This window comes from Anomalospiza imberbis, chromosome 10, assembly GCF_031753505.1.
Source record: "Anomalospiza imberbis isolate Cuckoo-Finch-1a 21T00152 chromosome 10, ASM3175350v1, whole genome shotgun sequence".
Classification (NCBI taxonomy): Eukaryota; Metazoa; Chordata; class Aves; order Passeriformes; family Viduidae; genus Anomalospiza; species Anomalospiza imberbis.
Window position 1 is genome coordinate 8088017 of NC_089690.1, and position 6785 is coordinate 8094801.

General features: G+C 46.0%; 1 long non-coding RNA gene across 1 annotated transcript in view; it reads left to right on the top strand.

Moving 5' to 3' along the window:
• LOC137479801 (uncharacterized) overlaps window positions 1–643 on the top strand; it is an 83984-nt gene extending 83341 nt beyond the window's left edge. The window contains exon 8 of the long non-coding RNA XR_011002529.1: window positions 97–643. This is a non-coding gene — a long non-coding RNA (uncharacterized lncRNA). The remainder of the gene's footprint in view (window positions 1–96) is intronic.
• Window positions 644–6785: the final 6142 nt, after the last annotated feature.

A 6785-nucleotide genomic window follows, 5' to 3' on the forward strand; every position in this document is an offset into this window, starting at 1 on the left:
ATCTAAGTGTACCTTGTTAAAGTATATCAGTGTCAGCCAGGTTAATTGGAACTTTAATACATAATTGATGCTAATTTATGGTAGTTTTTGTTCCAGGATGCTGATGCAGACCCCAAAGTCAGGATATAGTTTTCTTGTTATTAATTATATACTGAAAACCAATATCCCATTGGAAGGAGACCTACAATTTATTATATTCGATAGATTTTCTGCCCCAAAACCCCTTGGTTCACTTGTTCCATGTTTGTTTTAAAAAACTCCTATTTAGCCTCAGAAAAAAAAAGTAAATGTTTATTTCTGTTTTCAGCCATCAACACACTCAATGGAAATGTTCAACTGTGCTGCTGTGAGGAGGGCAGGACTCCAACTCTATAGCTGAACTATTATTCCCAAAAAATGCTTTTCCCTCTCTAATTGACAAAATTTCCATGAAGAAAGAAGTAAATGCTATTACTGCATTTCAATTAATTTTAAAAGTGAAGTCAGAGCTGTGCATTGGTGGATCTATGAGAAGGAAGCACCTAGAAAAGGCAAATGAGAGCCAAGTGCCCTGAATCATTGCAGCACATGGATTTCCCTGTCTGAGGTTTGGACTGCCCATGGGATGGGGGTAGCAGCTTTCCCTGAACAGCATTATTTAGTGTGGTTGATCACTGCAGTGACCAGGAAGTGCAACAGAGGGGCTGTGGGTCAGTCTGCAGATCCCATGTAAGATAAGAGAATCTCAGGAGGTGTGGGATGGCCAGACCATTCATTTTCCTCATAATTTGCACATCTCACATTCAATGTCTATGGGCTTTCAGGACTTGTACAGGCAAAACATGAGGGATGATTTTTCTCTCTTGTCAGTTTAGCTGAGATTTTAGTCAGATTTTCTCTAAAGTAGGTTCTGGTAGCATCTAAGTACAGCAGGGATCGCACAGATAATATGCTGTTATCAGATGTCCCTGCTTAGACATATCCAAAAATAATTTTGTTTCTGGGGTTAACAATGGTCCTACAAGTACACTGGAAGTTCACCTGCTCCTGTATGTTGCCAGATATTTGAACTGGTTAGATCTGATACATGTACAACTGGTTCCTCCTTTAATTTGTTCCTCAGTTGATTTTGTTCTCTGGAAACCAGATGTGGCATAACATGATAAAATACCTGTAGTGGGTTATGCTGGAACATGACACAACATGTGTCAAGTTTCTTTTGAACCTTTCTGAGATCAGGTATCAGTCAAAAGGAGGTCATTTTAATTACCAATGATTAATTAATTAGATGATTGTTGGACAGATGATTATATAGCACTCCAAAGATTATATAGCACTCCTAATCAGTGTCTGTAACCTGGAAGAAAAATGAAGGTTTTTTTTTATTTTTTAAGATGAAAGAATGGAGAGATTGCTGCTCAAAATGTAAGTTGTGTGAAGTTTGTGTAGCATTTTAAAAGTGATGAAGTGAAGTAGCATCTCTCAGTACAACCTCATGAACACTAGGAAACAATTAGGAATCACTCTGCATTTCAGAAATTACCTCTTGATTTAAATATATTCCTACCCCATTTTGGCTTTTGGATGTCCAAACTGAACTATTTTTATTCATGCTGCTAAATAGGGATTTGAGTGCTGTGCAGAGCTGGGCTGTGCCAGCAGTCCTTGCCCAGTTATTCCATGTGGATCCTCCTGCTGCTGCTGCTGGCTGGGATGGCTGGGGACCTGCAGGGTAGAAGGATCCTGACCACATCAAAGCAGCACTGATCGCAGAAGGTGAGGTGCAGACATTGGAATGGGGATGCTTTCGCAGCAGAAAAATCCTTTTGATCAGATCTGCTGTTTCCAAGGATGCCTTGTGTGTTCCAGAGCTCCATAAATGCTGGGGCCCTGAGGGCCCTGGTGCTCCCTGCTGGCTCTGAGCAGGACAATGGCCAGCTCAGCCCAGTCATGTACACAACTCAAGCACTCCTGTGCCCAGTATTGTACACAACCCAAGGTGTGGCCAAACTTTGGTCCAAGAGCAGTGCCTTGATGGGATAACTCTGGAGACTAGTTTACTCAGGGAAGAGTGAAGGGGATTTTAGCACTTTGCTTCCTTCTGTATCTCACTGAGGTAGCATTTGCTTTTGCCACATGTGAAATGTCCACATTAGACAAAGGTCCACCGCTGCCCCAGTTGTGGTGCAGTTCACAATGTGAGGGAGCAAGAGGAAAGTCTAGAAGCCAGTCCATGTTTTCCATCAGCTTCAGGAAAATACAGAGGCACCACTGAGCTCCAGCTGCTGCAAACCAATGAGTTTGGACCTTTCAGTAGCAAAACTGCATTTGTGAGTGCCCAGTCAACAGAAATTGTGGCAAAGAGGGAAGAGGGTTTGGCAATTTGATTGGGATCAGTGTTGCCTGGATGGCTCCATAGGGCAGTGTTTAATGCCAGTTTCCATGTGTCTATAACCACTCAAATTTCTTTGCACTCAATGCTCTTTGTGTGCCAGACTGTGCAAGGTAAATCTATCTCTTCACAAAGTTTTGTGATCTCAAGTGGTTCTGGTAACTCACATGGTGTTGCACTGTAATTTGCTGTGTAGTACTTCAAATGTGGCACAGACTGGGTGGTCTTGGCAAATTAAAAGTGCAGTTCAGTATCTGGGGGTTTTTATTTAAGGAGTAATTTGAGTAACTAGCAGCATACTTTCCAAAGATGGTGAAACGGAGACAAACACCATTAAAGACTGAAGCAATCTTGAGGCTATAAGGATTGCATGAAAATCTCCCTTGGCTTTTATCTTCTTATTCTTTCCTGTCCGAGGATTTCACAAGAGAGGACTGAGTGGAATCGATTAACCTCACAGAAACTCCAGCAAGACTTAATATTCTCAAAGGAAGGTCACCAGGTTTCAGTCTGTGCCAGCACTCACTGTCCCGAGGTATTGAAGGCTGGGGAGCTGGAAGTGAACCTTGGTCTCCAGCAAAAGAACTGGAGAAATGTGCCAAGTGATTTGAATAGAAATTGATGTGGCAGTAATTTTTCTTCCTTTTTTCTTTTCTTTTCTTTTTAAAAATTTTAGAAGTTGCTTCTGTGTTCAGGACTGTGCTCACCTCAGAAAGGAGGCTGGGGAATAAGGGAATAATGCTTCACATAGATGATTGTCATTGCTTTGGTGGCACAAAATAAACAGAATGGGGAAGGCAGCAAGTGTGTTAGGGCAGGGGAAATAAGGAAGTGTTTCTAACCTCTCACAGCAATAGGCAGCAGGGCACATAATGAGCTCTGCTGCACTTGTGTGAACTAAGGGAGGTTGTTCATTCCCACCTCCCTCCTGATGGCACATCTACTCGTGCCCTGTGGAAAGCAGTCAGCCAGGGTTAGCAACAGATAGCCCTGCCTTATTAAGTGCAGGTCTGATTTTAGGGGTTTTTTATTGGGTCCGATTAGAGGATTTTATTGTCCCTAATGGTTGGCTAAGTAATGTTCAGACCATCAACTTGGAGTTGGCTGGAGTCTTCCCAGAGTTGAGATAGAAACTGTCCCTTACCTTCATTTTAGCTGCAGCTACTCAGGTGAGGAGCCAGAGCTGGAGTATATAGCCCTCAAGGAAAACAACCCCCCCTTTTTTCCTGTAAATGCTGGAAGTAATTATAAACAAGTGAATCATGTCTGGAATACCCATAGCTTTGCATCTGTACAGGCACAGGCATAGGCCTGTACCTATGGTGGGAATTTCCTTTCTCTCTGACATTTCTCAGCTCTTTCTGAGGCTGCCTGCTTGCCCCTGCTGCTTTCTGCACCGTATGTACTGCTTTGGACTAACCGAATAATGATTATGAATATATTATTATTAATATATTGATAGAATTGTGAGTCTCTTTAAGACAAATAACATGCAGCAAGTACCTCGAGGTCACCTGTTTCTAAGCAGTTGCCCAAAGAAGTCCATGGATTTGTTGTTTTTGTTTTTTGGGTGGTTTTTTTTTGGTTTTTTTTTTTTTTTTTGTAGGAAGAGACTGTAGAAAACAAGGTATTTCACATCTTCATAAACAGTTAACTCCAGCAGTGACTGAACAAAACTGGCTAATCAGAGCTCCCTCAGGAGGGCCAGCAAAATTGGGAAAGGTATTACTGCTTATACCAGAAAAGTAGCCTTTATAGCTTCATCACCTGCTAGAAACACTTAAAGTGAGAAATATTCTCCTGCCTGGTCCCCAGCCCTGCGAGCAGCCCTTCCCAACCATCACTGCCTTGGGAGGTCCTTAAAGGTTTTGATTTTTTTGCCTCAGGGACACTTGAATTTGGAGTCTGTGTTTGCCAGAAGCAGATGCTGTTCCGTGGGGAGTTTTGCTGCTTTAAATCACACTGCCATTGCAACACAATTAGGTTGGGGATTTTCTGTGGGTTTTTTTTTTTTTGTGTGTGTGTGTTTTTTTTTTTTTTGTTTTTTTTTTTTTTTTTTTTTTTTTTTGTGGTGTTTTCCTGGTCTCCAGAGTCCAGGGGTGGTTCTGCTGAACTGCCCTGCTTACCTGTTGCCATGTTTTGGGCACTAATTGCACTGAGGATGCTGCAGGAATCCGAAGCTGCCGTGTGTTTTCCTGTGAAAGGCTGATGTGCGCCTCTGCAAACACTGCCTTTGTGACTGAAATATTCTGGTGTTATATGGCACCCCTTCAAAGCCAGTCACTTTAAATCAGTGGAGGTGCTTTATTTCAGAAAGGGGTTTCTGCTGTAAGCTGTATGTGATGCATAGCTATGTTTTTAAAATCTTAGCCTTCAAAAACTGATGAGCAGTAGGGGGGGTTTATTGAGCCTGTCTTTGCAAGCTTAGGCTGTAAATACTTTTTACACCAATTACAGAATTCGGCTCGAAAATACAATAAATCTTGAAGACATTCCCGGGAAATACCCAGTGAAATGGTGCATATCTCACGTTTGCTCACGGTGTGCCCAGTTCCCCAGTTTAAGCTGCTGTGTTGCAAACCTGAAGTGAAGGAGCATATTTACATTTCGCAAATGACCCTGTAAATGCCGCATTAATTCCATGTACCTGGTTAGTGGAGGAGGGAAGAGAAGGGGTTTGGTGACATTTGGAGCGGGAGGCAGAGCCGAGCTCCGAGCCTGGAGCTCCCTTTAGCGACGGCGGCGGGCAATGCACGGCCCCCGCATCCCGCCGGGCCCCCGCATCCCGCCGGGCCCCCGCATCCCCCCCGGCCCCCGCATCCCCCCCGGCCCCCGCATCCCGCCGGGCCCCCGCATCCCGCCGGGCCCCCGCATCCCGCCGGGCCCCCGCATCCCGCATCCCCCCCGGCCCCCGCATCCCCCCCGGCCCCCGCATCCCCCCCGGCCCCCGCATCCCGCCGGGCTCCCGCATCCCGCATCCCGCCGGGCTCCCGCATCCCGCATCCCGCCGGGCTCCCGCATCCCGCATCCCGCCGGGCTCCCGCATCCCGCCGGGCTCCCGCATCCCCCCCGGCTCCCGCATCCCCCCGGGCTCCCGCATCCCCCCCGGCCCCCGCATCCCGCCGGGCTCCAGCGCGAGAGCCGAGCTGCCCTCAGAAACCCCGGCTCTCGGCAGGGCTGGCACCAGTCTTCAAAGGAATCTCACTTGGAGACCTGAAGAGATGCCAGCGCTCCCAATTCCCACCTGGTAACAGAAGACCAGCCGGTCCCTCATTTAAAATGCTCTGGCGAGGCAAAAGGCCGGACTCCTTCAATGGCTGCAAGTCTGGACTTGAACCCCCCAGCTGAGCTGGTTCTCCTGCTTGGTTTGGAAAGCAAGTGCCTCTTTATTGCCTCGCTGTTAGAGCTAGGACTGGTGGGACTTGAGATGACTTTTTCCTTCTTTGGTCAGGTGGGTTACAAAAACAAGTGTGCTGTTGTTAAAGGTGGGCTCCAGCCAAGGGCAATGGAAAACCTCAGGACCCAAGAATTTATCTGTGGAGAGTAAAAGAGGCCAAATGGCTGCTTTTTCCCATCGAAAGCAAAAGATGGGTGACAGGGAAGGAATAGACGCCTCTCTCCACAGGTGTCACTATAAGGACACCCTGTGGGACTCTCACATCTCAAGTGCTGAGTGTGTCCCTTGCTGGTTTCACCTTCCCTCTCACCCTTGGCTGAGGTGGCTGTACCTTGGCCATTTGGAGCACTGTGTCCTATGGTCTCTTTCCCTCTTTTGACCCCATGAGCGGGCTGTGTTGGCTTCTCTGGAAAAGCAGGTTATGGTGGTTCTCTCTGGCCTGTGAGCTCTGCTTCCCAGAGCCCCTGCTTTGGGAGTGGGTGCTATCAAGCCTCTCCTGTACCCCATGCCTGTCAGTGTGGTGAGATGGGGCTGATAACAGGTTTGTACTCCAGCCTGTTCCCAAAAACGTGTGTACGTTGTTCTCAAACCCTTGATGATGTAGGGTCCTTTTCTTGTAGCACAGCAATGTATGGCGTCATCTATTTTCAGGGAAATAATCTATAGCTCTGATAATAAATATTCAGAGGGCACTGATACGTTTCTTCCCTGAAAATATATCTTTATAAGGAGACTCTAAGTCCAGTCTTCATATCCATTCAGCACAGATAACTGAAAACCAGTGCTCTGCATTGCTGGCAGCCTATACTGAATTTAGGCTGATGGTATGGAAGTAAAAGGTTTGATTTCAGTATAAACTGGTTGTCTGGGCTGCAAAAGATTTTCTTAGCCATCCTTCACAGTGATGTGATGGAAAAGTCCTGATAACATGCAGAGATATTAGAGTAAAATGCAAATTTGAACCTCGTATCTTACAGGATTTGGTGTGCTTCAGAAGAAGATAAAGAATGAATGGCT